The 16,257-nt window shown below is 44.0% G+C and overlaps 1 long non-coding RNA gene across 1 annotated transcript; it reads right to left on the minus strand.

Moving 5' to 3' along the window:
• Nucleotides 1-430: 430 nt before the first annotated feature.
• Nucleotides 431-15,797, minus strand: LOC128351229 (uncharacterized). The gene is made up of 3 exons (XR_008319654.1): nucleotides 15,699-15,797; nucleotides 14,269-15,507; nucleotides 431-605 (listed from the first exon to the last, which is right to left on the minus strand). It is a non-coding gene; the product is annotated as an uncharacterized LOC128351229 (long non-coding RNA).
• Between the last annotated feature and the right edge of the window lie 460 nt (nucleotides 15,798-16,257).

Genomic DNA, 16,257 nt, shown 5'->3' on the forward strand with positions numbered 1-16,257 from the left:
TTTGCATGTATATACCACCGATCATAAAATCTCAAGGCAGTTTACACCCAAACAAAAACAACTAATCAAAACCAATGAGAAACTATCTAAAAATCCACCAACAGCCTGGTTAAAGAAATGTGTTTTAAGGCTCTTTTGAGAGAAAATTTCAGTTATAGACTTATGACTTTCAAATTCTCATGTTAAAAAGTTATTACTTGTTGGATGGGGAAAAAACACACAACCTCAGATATGCCAGGGGAGTTAGTTTAATGGCAAAGTTAACACTCCCTGGAAATAGTTTCAGAAAGTCCCTAAGCTGCTGTGGCACTAATGGCCACTCTCTGAGTCATTTGGACTTAACTTCCTAGCAACCAAACTTCATCTCATCTCATTTCCTTTTGGTTGTTTTTTCCTGGCTTTTCTGACCAATATATCATCACCACACCAAAGGCTCCGTGGATCCTCTAAGGTATAATTAAAGTTGTCTGTTCTTGGTTACAATGTATTTATTTTTAGAAAGGAAGGATTTCTTGAATATGAGCTTTCAACGTTCACTCTTGCTTCTACCACATAGCATCCCAGGGAATCATCATCATCACATGCTTCTGTCTGTTGGGGATATCCTTTAGATGAGATTGAACTCAAGGTTAGTTCATTGCCTGTTCTCCAAGACATACTATAATGATCTCCATTCAATAATGTTAACACCTATCTAATAGAGAAGTCTGCAATATCAGTCCACACCTTGATATCCGTGGAATCCCTGAGTATATGTATAGTACAGGGTGCCTTTGGGGGCGGGGAACAGTTCCCTCCCAAACTTTTTAAAAATTAACTTTTATAAGTTTATTGAATATTAGAAATATACATTAATGTTACAACAGGATGGTACAACAGGATACAGAAACATTTGCAATATGTACAGTTGCTATAGATTTTGTTAAACTGGTATATCAATCATACTTATATATTCAATCCATCATCTTCACCATTTCAACCAAGATCTTACTTGGATTATAATAAAACCTATTTATCTCCACTGTGTCTATAACTGGTTTCCATACTTGCTTAAAATCATATCTATTTAGCTTTTGTCGCATATTATTACATCGAAATAAAATGAGTTCTTCAAGCATATATTCCAGTATTATTTTAAACCAGTTACTGACAGAGGCGTATCTAGGGGAAATAGCGCCTAGGGCAAACACTAAAATTGTGCCCCCTGTCCAAGCATCTGACACCCATCTTTCAGATAACTTTACCATAATATCAGCTCAAAAATACAAGTCAAGCTCGTTAATCTTTTAATATTTCAAAAACTATTTAGCAGTGGACTTAGCCAGACCAAAAAATGCTGGAAAACTACAAATTTCAGTATGCTGGGGCTCATGAAATACCCAAATACTATGTGGAGATGTACTTGGAAAACTAAACAGAAGTGCCTGTCTAATTCTCTACTATGCATTGTAGCATCACCATTACATAAGTTTTAAAAATCAATGGAGAATTTGACTTTTCCCAGATACTCTGTAAATAATTAAAGGATATGCAGAGTAAACTGTGTCACTGCTTGGAATATATTCTAGTCTTTCAGAAAGACAGTTAAAATGAAAGAAAGAGAGCAAGAAACTCCCAGTGGGCCTTAATATTAAGGGTTTCACACTGATTCAAAGACAAACTCACCATTAATAGCCATATTAGCAAGACATCACATTTAACTCACTTATCACAAGAAGGAAAGTAAGAGCAAATGAATACAATCCTAGCTCTTAAGCGTCAGCTCAGTATTCACAAGCCCTGATTCTCTGTACATAGTGCCAATCTGAATATGTGTACAGTGTCTTATATTATATTTTTATTATTATTATTTTTACCCGTAGCCCCTTTGGGGGGCTTCCTAAAGGCTGGTTGTTGTTTTTTGCAAAGATTCCCCCTCACCCCGCTGGCCTCTAGGGCCTCGCAGGGACCATTTGAGCATGTGCAGTGGCCGTTTTTAAAAATAATCTTTTTTTTTTTAAAGGCCACTGAAAACAAAATGGCCACCGCGCATGCTCAAATGGCCTCTGCAAAGCCTGGCATGACCTAGAGCCTCACAGAGGCTATTTGAGCATGCACGGTGGCCATTTTGTTTTTGGCAGCCATTTTTTTAAAAAAGTTTAATTTTACAAAATGGCGCCCCCTTCAAGTGGCGCCCGGGGCACGTGCCCTGCCTGCCCTGCCCCTAAATACGCCCCTGGTTACTGATGTTAAGATTTTCAGCAGTTTTCCAATTATGAGCATTTAATACTTGAGCTGCTAGTATAAGAAACCTTAACAGAACTTTGTTATCCATTTTTATATTATTTCCAGTGAACAAAAGCAGTAGTCTCCATTCTATATTAAGCGTTATCAAAACTCTAAATTTAGTTGTTATTTCATTTTCCACTGCTTGCCAAAATCTTTTAACAGGGTGCCTTATTGAAGGAAAATGTCTACATACATGTACGTATACAAATAAGAAAGGAAGGTCATTGCTTGAAGAATGCCTTGGAGTTGTTCCCCATATTTGGGTGGGAGAAGATGCTGGCTTCAGACCACTGCCTGCACCCACTGAAGAGATAAAGAGATGACTTGTGGGTCCGCACATTGCCTTAACTGCACTCAGAGATGAGGGTCAATGTTTTAGTGGTATCTTAATTAGCTTTTTCTTGTGAAGAAGGTGCTCCATCCCTGACTTTTTAGTTTTTCTTTATGGAGAATTTCTGGTTCCAAGATTGGAGCCAGAATGGTACACAATGGCTGGCATGACATGCAGACTCCCATCGATCATAAGGACCAATGTTTCTAAGCACTTCACTGCTGTCTGGAAGCCGTTTAAAGTCATTCCACAGGAACCCCATCGCTACACAATCAGGGCTGCCTTGTGCAGCAGACCTGGGGGGTCCTTACTATTAACAGGAGACTGTACATCTTGTTGGCCAGTATTTCTAATGTGCCTGCACATTTGTAGAAAGGCATGATGACAATGGCAGCCATTTTCAAACAATTTCTGAATAATTCCCAACACAGAGCTTGCCATGGCACACTTCTCACAAGGGTGGCCCATCAGCCATCGCAGCCTCTGGATCCCAGTGGCACACCAGCAGCAGGAATATGCTGGAATTGGCATGCATAGACTGTACAAGACTAGGTAATGCCTGCAATCAGGAAGATAGGAAGCTGCCTTATATCGAGTCAGATCTTTGGTCCTTCTAGCTCAGTATTGTCTACACCAGGGATTCTCAAAGGGTCCCCAGATGTTATTGGACTTCAGCTCCCATAATCCCCAACCAAAGGCCACTGGTCTTTGATAGAATCCCTGGTCTACAGACTGGCAGCAGCTTCTCCAGAGCAGCTTCTCTGCAACTCCTGTTGCAGGCAGGAGTCTCTCTCAGCCCTATTTTGGAGATTCCAGGGAGGGAACTGGGAACCTTCTGCATGCAGGTGCTCATCCCAGAGAGGCCCCATCCCCTAAGGGGAATATCTTACAGTGCTCACACATATAGTATCCCATTCAAATGCAAGCCAGGGCAGAACCTGCTTAGCAAATGGGGACAATTCATGCTTGCTACAACAAGACCAGCTCTCCTCTAAAGTAACCTCTCTTGGAGGCACTCAGTGGGGGTGGCACTGACTAAACCAGCTCTGAGGCATGTAGGGAAGTTGGTGAGCCTTACCACTGTTGTGCTGGGGGCAGATTTGGATTTTTATATCCATTGCAAAGAGAATTGAGTTTGACCAAAGGTGGGGGAGGCTCAAGGTGTTTGTTTCTTGATTGGGCTGGCTTGCTATAAGGAAATGTGAAGCCCTTGCTCCAAAGGTTATTGATCCATTCTAACCTACAGGGGCCATCTGGCTATGGATTACCAACAGAGCTCTTTATAAAGCCAAGAGCGATAGCATTTCATTCTATCCATACACCACTCTTTGTGAATTCATCTGAAGCCTTGATATTGCTTCACATGGGTCACTGAACAGGCAGCAGGTGGAAATTTTTTAGACACCACCCATCTGGTTATGCAAATCCAAATGGGTAATTCAAACCCATCTGGTTGTGTTTTTCAACAATAAGCTAAATGAAAGTAGCTCCATCAAGTGAAGGGCAAGTGTGTGGCACATCGGCACCCTTGGATAATATAGCAACACAGGTTCAGCCAGTGATCTCAAACTATGGTCCAAACCTCACCAAAATAGTTAATTAGATAAGTACTTCAAGCTACACAAAAAATCATCATCTTTCTGTTGGCTCTTTGGAAAAGGATAATATCCCCTCCCACTTTGGGGGGGATATTAAACTGTGTAAACTACAGATGCAATACAATATAGAACCCTCACCTGTAGAATAATGCACTGCTTGGAAATTACTCTTTGCTGTTCATTTCTCATCTCTGAAAAACTTAAAAAGAACCTTTTACAACCCACCACTTGTCTAAGATCTGTTGTCTAGAGGTCTGAACAGGATTCAGATTTACAATTCCCCAGTTAACTGCACAGAGCAGCATGCAACTCCCCAGGGGATCTACCACCCTGCTGGCTACAGACCCCGAAAATGCATCTCTATAAGTTGTAACTGCAGATTTTTCTCCCCATTGATCTTGCTAGCTATAGGCTTAGGAAATGATAATCTTACTGCCTCTTTAAATTATGTCATCTAACTTCTGCTGACTGCATTTGGGTAACCTAAAGTGCAAGACAAACTGAAATGTCTTCTGTTGTTTGCTATAAAAAACATGCTGGAAGTAGGAGCTATTTATTCAGAAGCATCTAATTAGGAGAATGTAACAGTCAATGCAAATGTTTCCCATGGAGCTGCATCTGTACACCATACATCAACTGCATACAGCGCATGCAATATCTATTTTCCAAGACATTAAAGCTTTAGAGCAGAATGGGAATTGTTGTTTTAAAAAATATAATGTGTGCTTCAAGCTAGCCCTCTTGTGTGAGAACAGCTAACAACAACACCATTTTCAAAAATCCTCTGTGCATTAGATGTTTTCCTGAGGAAAGTAACTGAAGAACAAGATTATCAGACATGCCATGTTGCAGACATCTTTGCTGTGATAAATGATAACTGTTGGCTTAATCCATAAAATAGTACATTGTTCATTGTTTCAAGTACACTTATGAACATTTATTGTGCGGCAAATCAGGTTTAGGGCATTAGGCGATGTACAATACACAGTTTCCATCAAATGAACGATGTGGTTCTTATTTCCCCACATGTTATTTTACAGATAGCCATGCATTCATGTGTGTGTGTGGGGGGGGTGGATTTGTGAGGGGATTAATTCACCTTTCTCAAAAAAATTTCCTTTCACAAAATGGCTTTCAGCTCTTACTTACTTACAATAGCCTTAAATACATGAACCAGGTTAGCTGATGCAGCAAAGTATATCTAACATTGTAGGAAGTTCTAAGAGGTGCAAATTGTCTCAAACAGCACACTGCTGGGAAATCCAGCATGGAGGATGCCAGCATAGATAACAGGTAAAGTCAAGGATGCCATAAAAGGGAAGAAGCCTTCCTTTCAAAATGGGAAGGCCTGCCCAAATGAGGAGAACAGAAAAGAACACAAACTCTGGCAAAATAAATGCAAGGTGACAACAAGGGAGGCAAAAAGAGAGTTTGAGGAACATTTAGCCAAAAGCATCAAGGGGAATAACAAAAACTTCTTTAAAGACATCAGATGCAGGAAACCTGCCAGGGAGGCAGTTGGAACTTTGGATAATGAGGGAGTGAAAGGATTAAGGAGGATATGGAGGTTGCAGAGAGGCTAAATGAGTTTTTTGCATCTGTCTTCGCGGCAGATGATACTGAGCATATACCTGTTCCTGAAACAGGCTTTTCAGACATGGAGGCTAAAGAAATGAGTCAGATAGCAGTGACAACAGATTATGTTCTAAACTGGAAAAACTGAAAACTAGCAAATCGCCAGGGCTGGACGGCATCCATCCTAGATTCCTCTAAGAACTCAAATGTGAAATTGCCAACCTCCTTGCTAAAATATATAACTTATCTGTACCGGAGGACTAGAAAGTAGCAAATGTAACACCGATTTTCAAGAAGGGATCCAGGGGTGATCTGGGAAATTACAGGCCAGTTAGCCTAACGTCCGTTCCAGGCAAATTGATGGAAAGCATCCTCAAGGATAAAATTGTAAAGCACATAGAAGAACAGGCCCTGCTGGGAGAGAACCAGCATGGCTTCTGCAAAGGTAAATCTTGCCTCACCAACCTTTTGGAGTTCTTTGAGAGTGTCAACAAGTGTGTGGATAAGGGTGATCTAGTTGACATAGTATATCTGGACTTCCAAAAAGCTTTTCACAAAGTTCCTCATCAAAGACTCTTGAGAAAATTTAGCAGTTATGGGATAAGGCAACAAGTACATATGTGGATTGCTAACTGGTTGAATGACAGGAAACAAAGGGTAGGGATAAATGGAGAGTTTTCACAATGGAGGGAAGTAAGAAGTGGGTCCTCCAGGGATCTGTACTGGGACCAGTGCTTTTTAATTTATTCATAAATTATCTAGAAGCAGGGGTAAGCAGTGAGGTGGCCAGATTTGCAGATGATACCAAACTCTTCCGGGTAGTGAAATCCAAAACGGATTGTGAGGAGCTCCAAAAGGATCTCTCCAGACGGGGGGAGTGGGTGACAAAATGGCAAATGAGCTTCAATGTTGGCAAGTGTAAAGTGATGCACATTGGGATGAAAAACCCCAACTTCAAGCATACATTAATGGGATCTGAGCTGTCGGTAACTGATCAAGAGAAGGATCTAGGGGTCGTGGTGGACAGCTCATTGAAAGTGTTGACTCAGTGGGTGGCAGCTGTGAAAAAGGTCAATTCCATGCTCGGGATCATTAGGAAGGGAACTGAAAATAAAACAGCTAAAATTATAATGCCCTTATACAAAACGATGGTGCAGCCACACCTGGAATATTGTGTACAATTCTGGTCACCACATCTTAAAAAGGACATTGTAGAATTGGAAAGGGTGCAGAAGAGGGCAACCAAGATGATCAGGGGTCTAGAGCACCTTTCTTATTAGGCAAGGCTACAACACCTGAGGCTATTTAGTTTAGAAAAAAGGCAACTGCGGAGAGACATGGTAGAGGTCTATAAAATCATGCATGGAGTGGAGAAATCTTGATTTTTAAGATGCTTATCGCTCAGCCTGGTTGGAAGCTATTGAAGGGAGATTGCACTATTACGGATTTCCACCTGCAGCCATTCTTAGTTTGCCTTATGAGGAGGCTAGGGGCAGACTTAAGGAAAGGATTCTGGATGTGGAATCTCAGATTGACAGGAGTCTAATTCCTAGGGGTGTTTTCCTGAATTTTGAAACTCTAAGCTATTCTCCAGCTAGATATTTATCTCTTCTTACAGTACCTAAATTTCATAGGGCTTTAACTTTGGCCCGTTGTAATGCCATGAATACAGCTGTGCTGCAGGGGAGATTCCAAAATACTCCTTATCATCGTTGTGTTTGTCCATGTGGATCGGGAGAAGTTGAGACGACGGCTCATGTCCTTTTGTATTGGCAATTTTACAGTGACATTAGGAAGAAATACATTTCATCTCAACTTATCCTGTTTCCAGGATTAACTGAAATGGATTATTTAATTTTAATTTTAAAGGATTGTAAAGAGGAGAACTTATTCAATGTTGCTAAATTCTGTTATATTTGTGGTGTTATTCAGAATGAAGTTGTTAATTCTAAATGATTTTATTTTTGTAATTCTGGCCATTGGCTGTATTAATAAAGACTGACTGACTTGACTGACTGACTGATAGAGAGAAATTCTTCTCCCTCTCACATAACACTAGAACCAGGGGTCATCCCATGAAACTGAATGCTGGGAAATTGAGGACCAGGAAACTGAAGTATTTTTTTCACATGCCGCATAATTAACTTGTGGAATTCTCTGCCACAAGATGTGGTGACAGCCAACAACCTGGATGGCTTTAAGAGGGGCTTGGATAACTTCATGGAGGAGAGGTCTATCAACAGCTACTAGTCAGAGGGCCACCTCCAGTCTCAAAGGCAGGATGCCTTTGAGTACCAGTTGTAGGGGAGTAACAGCAGGAGAGAGGGCATGCCACCAGTGGCATCTGGTGGGCCACTGTGTGAAACAGGATGCTGGACTAGATGGGCCTTGGGCCCGATCCAGCAGGACTGTTCTTATGTTCTTATCTAGTTCAGTAACCATTGAATATATATTTTCCCATGATGCCATATAATGTATTATCAACCTAAGGGGTGATTAGTGTTACAAAAGTGCATGTAAAATCTTTAGTGGGTCTTGGTGCTCAGCCTAGCATGGTCTAATGTGAAGAGGACATGGGTGGCACTCATCAGCTTGCAGATGAGGTCGACCCCGGCTCTTCATCCATGTCCAGTAGTAGGAGTATGTATGGAACCACTCCGGGCAGTTCAGTTTGAGTTTGTACCAAACTCAAACCCAACCACCCAGTCTCCAAGTCAGTTCAGTAGAATCAGCTGGTGGTTTGATTTGTGCCAAGATCAGGTAGAACCAGTTCTCGTGCTTGCAAAGGGGAATATGGTAAGGATTCCCCTTTACAAGCTCTGGGGGAACCCTTCAGGTTTGAAAAAGGTTGGGTGGGTGTGGGTGGGAGGTTATCTTATGCGCTGCTGGTGGTGGGTCCCCTAGACCCCACTGTTACCCCCCCATTCAACAATGTGAACGACTCCAGCTTTACTCCATTTAATGCTTATTTACATTTATATGTGCTTAAAAATTTTTTATATACTCTCATCCTAACTCATCCTAACTTCAGCCACTTCCTCCCGCAGTAAAGCTTGCAGTCTGGAAAAGCACCCAGTTGCTACAGGGGCAGATTTACAATTGAACAAATGTGTGCAATGAACACAGGCCACCATTAGGGGGAGCTGTGCCTTAATTTCTGACTTAAATAAGAATTTCCCCATAGGAATCAATGGGAAAGTAAAAAACAGCAACAACTCCTCATGAATGGCTGGGCAGAAAGCTCTGAAATCTCACATGGTGTTTCTATATTAATGTAGAATTAAATGTATAGAAGTTCAAGGAGCTCAGTCTACTCATTGATATTTAACAATTAAAAAAACAAAACAAAATTAACAACTTAAAAACATTCATTACGTATCCAACAGGTGGACTGATTTCCCTAAATATCCACACATTTAATGCTATCATCATGTGCTACTCCCATATGAGTTTTGAGAACGTTCTGCCCAGTCACTCTGGAGTTATAAAATGAGATGCAAAAAATAGGATACTACTTTTATATGAAGGCAAGAAGCAGTTTTCTGTAAATGAGGTTTGAATGATGGGCAGGAGCCAAGATGGCGACTAGTTAACCACTCAACTCACGAGCTCCTGCCCCAAACTGGGCTTCCTCCCCCTCCTGGGCATACCTTCCAGGTGCTTGCTTCTCCCCAGGAGGAGAAAAAGATCTCCCAAGAGCCCTGCCAGCAATTCTGGCTGACGATAGAGGAGTTCACATTGGAAAGAAGAAACAAATCAAGATCGATGCCTTCCTCCCCCCCACCCACCCAAGGCAGCAAGAGATGTCTGCACTGTCAGTACCAGAATAGATTTACAGCTCTGGAAACAGATGCCCCTCCCCCTCAGTCAAGGAGGCTATTAAACAAAGTGCGTCCAAGCCATCTTGGAGGGCCTCTTTGAGCAGCTCCTCAGATCAGAGAGATAGGGAGCTGACACTTTCCAGCTATGCCTCCCACCACTCATTCAATCTCATCACTAAATAACTCAGCGATGCCTGCATTATCTCAGCAGAATCCCTAATCACCATTCTGAGTCAGGTAAACATTATTACTGAAAAATTGGACCTTCTGAGGCAGGCTTTTGATCAATTTATAACCCAGGACAACCAAGGGGTTAAAAACTCATCAGAGTGTCATCACTAGCCCCCGACCAGCCCCTCCCTTTGCATCTGTCTTCACTTCTTCATGTAAGATGCCACCAGGACTCTTGGGAATTACTAGCCAAACTAATTCAGTGTTTCAAAATAGATGGACAAACCACAAAGAGATTACTCGCTCTCTGTCCTACCTCTCAAATTCACAATCAAAAAACGTTGGCTTAATCTTGTACTTCTTTCTGCCTGCTTGTCCACATTTTAGAAAGCGATTTCTAACCTTTCAAAATGCAGCACTGGTGACAAAACTGACATGCCAGTCAAGTTGCTTGCTTTTTCAAGGCTACAAAATTATTCATGTTTTTGCAGGACCTGTAATTAGATATCTTATCTCTGGCTGAGAGATTAATAGCCCTACCATTAAACTAATTAGCCCCAAGGACAATAAATCTCCTAGCCGTGGCAAAGCCAAGCAAGCTACCACCAATTTGCCTGGGGAATTCCAATTGCATAAAGCCGTTCAGGATGAACTGAATCACCTAAAAACAATCAATTGCTTAAAGTTTTTTTAAAAAACAAAACCCAAAAACTAAACTCCTGTTGGCTTTAACTTCTCAATCAGGGCACGGGGAGGATGTCACACACACAGATTCAAACTCTGACATGGACATTCAACTCCTAAAAACAATCTCAAATTATTCCAGCTACTCAACTCCAAAATCATGCCATACTTCTGCTACTCACACACCTACTCAGGCCAAAAGAAAATTGTCAGTGCATTTGTCAGACCTTTGTTCATGTTCAGAAAGTGGTAGTGAAACGGATGATGCAGGGCCCTCCTCCAACAAGCCTGCCATCAGGTGGAGTGACTGGCCTGCCAGAACTTACAGACATCTGACATCACAGATATCATGAAATCTTCCTCCCACAATACAGACCCCCGCCCTGGGCAGGTGCCCAAGTAGAACCCATCTGGGGGGAAGGCGCCCACACACCCCAACAGCCTCCAAGAACCTTTCCTCATACCTGCAAGCCTCCCAAGTCACAAAGCAGGTGAGGGACCCCTGCTAGAAACTGCTGCCTTACAAGACCTCCGCCCTGGAATGCTACTTGCCAGCGATCCACATTTTGACAAGGTCACTGCACTGCCAGTCTCCGACAGACCATATGAAATTGCCACCTCAGGGGAGGGTCTCCATATCCCTCCCACATCATCTCCACAACCTAATGTCACAATCTACCCAGGTTGTCCCAGAGAGTCTATCACTTCCCCAGATTCTCCATTTGCACTCCAACTTGAGCCAGAACCCTGCGGAGGACAAGATTCCTTTGGGGGCAGTCATCACCTCAGAAGCAACAACAGGTGCATGGAAGTAGGCTGATCGACAGAGTTAGGGGTCCCTGCATTACCTCAATGGATCCAGACCCTCTCTGTAACCCCAGAGGTCACCAACACACAAGGCATGGGTCCAAGAACTCTCCTTGACAGTGAACCCCTCTTCATGTGAATCTCTTCACCCCGCATAGACCTCATGCCAGGGAGGATCGATATCCACAGAGGTGTGTGCCCAGGAACTTGTAAGCGTTCCACCTGCTATCTCCCGTCAGGACTTATGCTTGCCCCACCAATCCTGTGTGGATCTGTCGATATCACAAGATCCCCTCACACAACCTCTACTTCACAGCTCTACACAATGAGACCCAGTAGACCAGAGTAAAGTTACCCTCATCATGGAATGTCACAGGGTGGGGTTCCTCTGTCACAGACCCATCCTTCAGAGACTATCTCTCCTGCCATGATATTATTCTGATTCAGGAATCCTGGACAACTGGGAGGTTATTACTCAATGGGTTCCACTCATATACAGTTGGAGTCATACCTGAGGCAGGCCATGGCAGATGCAAAGGCAGCCTGGGTGTGCTGGTCGCTACCTCTCTACACACATTCTCTAAACTGCTTCGACTGCTCAAGCAATATGCTGTGGCAGCTTTGATTCCATCCAGCCACTGCGAACTGTTGATAATTAACATATATCTTCCTCAACAACAAAGGAAGCTACAGGTCAGATCAATGTGGGTTGAACTGGAAAACTATGCGGCAAACCTCCTCCTTTCCATTCCTAAGGCGTATGTGGTGTTGGGTGGTGATTTCAACGCTAGGCTGGGTCTTGATGACTATACCCTATACACTAAACAGAAGGCCTATCCACCCAACCCTGAGGCAGATGGGCTCCCTCTTATCCACCTTTCAAAGGACCAGAGGTCAAATTATGTGGATCTCTGCCAAGTCAAATGACCATCAGACTTAACCTCTTCATTTTGAATGGCTCACTTGAAAATGACCACCCTGCCAAGTCCACCTATACGGTCATCCCCAGAATGATCCTGATTGAACGCTTTATCACCTGTATGTCTGGTGGAGAAATTGGAGGTTACCCCCAAATTTGACAGTGATCATCTCCCAGATTTTGGAGGCACTAGAGCAAGAGAAGGGTGGAGTTCCATTGGTTCTTGACATCCCCAGGAATGAAGTGTCAAGGAAGGTCATGCTCATGCCGCTGCTCATGGAGCACATGCCTCGTCTTCTTGCTCTGATGAAAATGGGCTGCAATCTTTCAACATTTCTCCACAAGTGCAGCCTGGTGGCAGGCCCTGATCTTTGGACACTTTGGCCTCCTTGAAGCCAATGCTATCCAACACAGTGAGCTGCCATGTGAGGACCATACAATGTATGGACACACACTTCATCTGCTTTACTGCCTTAGTTACATTAGAGCCATTGTTAGTGACAATGAAGCCCCGCCTGAGGTTTGGCTTCCCAGCTAGCCATTCCTCAGTCCTGCAACCAATCAGTTCCTCTGATGTGTGCACCACGTCTGTCTGCACATGCAGCATGGCCCATCTGTGCCATATTTTGGGGAAGGGGCTGGACACAGCAGCAGCAGCACTGTAGGTCACCTGTCTCTCTGGCTTCCATCAATGAGCAGTGAGGAACAGGAAAGCAGTGTGCATTCCACTGACATTGTTTCCTAGATCTGTTGTGAAATGCATGCTTGTGCCAGGCTCTGTTGCCTTCAGCATGCCCTACATGAGTTCCCTGAACCACCTTTACAGGGAGGAGACCACCGCCTGACCGAAAGTGGTCCTTGAGGGGATCCGGTAGTCAGGAGCCAGCACTTGGAGTTGCTGGAGGGAGCTAGCATTCTCCACCCTCTGAAATGGCTGGTCATCCAGAGCCATTATCTCACCTTAGATCCGAGTCATGAGACGTGGCTTTATTTGTCCAGAACACTTGCTGCCAGACACCTTGGCCCACTCCTGGCAAGGGAGCATCCCCTTGTTCTGCGATGCTGGTGCAAAATCCTTGCCAGCGCAGCACTAGTAGAAGGCACAGCTGGGTGCACTAGCACTTTCAGCAGTGTTGAGGATGTCAGGATGAAGCCACACAATGTGGCACCACAGCAAGAATATCCCAAGATGCTTGACAGCCTTCCCCCTGCTGACTTGTGCATTGCAGTGTACACTAGAAGCACTGTTTGGAGCACTTTGGATAACCTCAAAGTGCTTTAAAACATTGCTTGCAGCATTCAATGTGGTTATCTTTGGCTGCTTGGGTGTTGGCAAACCTACTGGGGCTGCTGGGTGCCCATCACCACCCCCACCACCCTGTCTGGGAACAAGAAGGGTGATGCTGAGGTGACTCAGCAGACTCTTCCTCAGACTCGGTCCCAGAAGAGGTGAGGACCCAGACTCCTCAACGATGATGGTGGGGGTCTCACTGAGGGGCAAGATGAGTGGGGGTGGCAGTGAGAGAGAGGGACTGTTTGGCTGAGCTCGCAACTGCTAAGCCCTCTCCCTCCACTCTAGCCATAGAAACATCAGTTCCCCTGGTAGGGGAGTGCTCTCCCCAGTACTGCCAGCACTCTCTGACTAAGCCATGGGTGGCGGCAGCTCTGGCAGTGCAGCTGGGCCAGCAGGCTCCTCCAGATTGGACAGCCTGCATGCAACCTCACCAGGGGCAAAGAATTGGGGAATGGGCAGCCGCAGCAGCTCCGCCTGCCTCCTTGGCCCCCTGTCCCCTGTCCCCACCACTCAGGTCCAAGCCTTGCTCCCCCTGACCTCCCACTGGGGTTCTTAAATTTTATTTAAAACAAAGAACAAATAAACCTAGCACCACCCACACCTATACTGACTGCCCACCTAATACATTACAACAACTACAGTATAACTACACAACACACTAAACACCTGTAAAAAAGAAAGAGAGAGTCAAAAGCAGCAGCAACAACAACAACAACAGCACCCACCCTCCAAACCAGGAAGGCCCTATTTAAATCCCAAATCTATGGGGTGAAAAGAGTTAAGGAAATTTTTCTACTTACCCTCCATTGTCCAGAAGTCCAGCTGGATAGGATAGGAGGCCAGCCAGGGGCTGCTGGTCCAAGTAGCAGAGCAGAGCAGCACCCACTCATTCATAGGAGGGCAGATGTGGCAGGGCCAGCAAGCCCAAACAAAAACCAGAAAATAACCAATGCAAATTAAAGAGAGAGATAAATCAAGGAAAATGTAAATCACAGAGAAAAGGCCTCTCTCTGACTATGATGTGGTGGTTGGGCACTCTCTGGCAGCAGGAGAGCCAGGCACAGCTTTAACTTTCAAATTAAACCAGGCCGGGTGGAGGTGGGGGATAAAGGGAAAAGTGGGCACACTCACAGCAGGAGTCAGGAAGTCTGGCACACTGCTTTTAAAAAGCAAGAAACAGCCCAGCCCTGGGAGGAAAGAAAAAATCTGACCAGACCAATCAATCAATCAATCAGGCAAAAAGGCAGTAAAGCCAAAAGCAACGGCACACAGGCAGGCACAGCAAACCTCTGCGAAGACCAAAGACTCCAACACAGCAATAGCATCCAGGTGGCAGCAGTGGTAGCGGCAACAACAACAACAACAGAAGAAACAACAGAAGCAACAGCCAGCTCTCTCCAATCAGAATCTCAAGAAAAAATGGCTTTGCGAGACTATAGGGTGGCCTTTAAATGCAATTTGAACCACCTTCCTATTCTGCACCCACCCTTGTCCCTCCACCTTGGCCAATGGGGTGACAGTTGCCACTGAGTGGCACAATTGGCAAGCCAACCAAAGGGCAAGACACGTCTGGCCAATCAGGGCAGTGGCAGCACAGCCAATCTCTGAGAGTGACACATAGTGTCACAAAATGGCCACCACAACTTGCCCTGCATGAAATGGCAGTTTGAGCTTTCAAGGTACCTTGGGCCAGCTTGGTTCAAACTGGACTCAGCTCTGCTCAAACTTGGACCAGCCCTATCCGGCTCGAGCTGAAGCTTTTGAGCTGAGCTGGTTCGCACACTCCTATGGAGAAGTATTTCTTTTTCTCTTGAGAGAACAGATAAATGGCAGTTCCTTGTAAACTGGAAAATTGCCTTTCAGTCTGCAAAACAGCAAAGTTTAACCATGATAGCTGTCTTCTGTGATTGATTTGAAAAGGCCAGTGGGACAGAAAAGAAACCAAGTACCCATTTTCTTTAGCAAGAAAGGACTTACCTCTTGAGGACTTGCCTCCATTTTGGTGGTGACCACCTGTGATCTTTTACACTTCCTCCTTCCTGAAACAATGCAAAGATTTGTATCATGTTAGGAGTTTTCGTTAGGAGTTTGTTGCTGTTTTAAACAGATTGAAAACCATGCATTTTGAGTCAAGCTATTTCCTTCTAATAAAGCACATTGTGATGGTGTTGCCTCTCGTTCTCTAGGAAAGAAACCAAATGGCTGCTTTCTTTAGCAATAAAGCACTTACCTGTGTTGGTGATGGTCATATCTGAAGTTTTCCACTTCCTTTTTCCTGAAACAGTGCAACATGTTATGTTCCTTACTTTGTGTCATGGTTTTTGGTATGAGTTTATTTTCTTACACTTGGTGGAATCTTTTTTCCCCCCAGCTTTTCCAGATGATTCCCAAAACAAAGGTTGTCTTGTTTATCTGACTGTAGTTTTCTGTTCAAGTTGGTCTATTTCCAGGGTGAAGATTCTTCTCCAGGCAACATAGTATCTTTCCCGCTACTGTTTCTAGAATTAAGCCTTGGCAAAGATTATTTACAGGGCCAAATAAAGAAGGAAGTGAAACATTTTGGTATTTAGAGGTACTGGAATACTTGCCTCACCCACTAGCTTGCTTGATTTCAAACTGCCTCTATCCATTACAAATTTCTGTTCTAGAACAACAACAACAATAATGCTTCTTACCTGACAGCCTTACCACTCATCTGTATATTTTAAAGGAGTACAACTGCCTTGCCATGCTTATTCCAACTATTTTGGGGATAAGAAGAGGAGAACCAAGTTGCTCCTGTGAGATGC

This window comes from Hemicordylus capensis, chromosome 3, assembly GCF_027244095.1.
Source record: "Hemicordylus capensis ecotype Gifberg chromosome 3, rHemCap1.1.pri, whole genome shotgun sequence".
NCBI lineage: Eukaryota > Metazoa > Chordata > Lepidosauria > Squamata > Cordylidae > Hemicordylus > Hemicordylus capensis.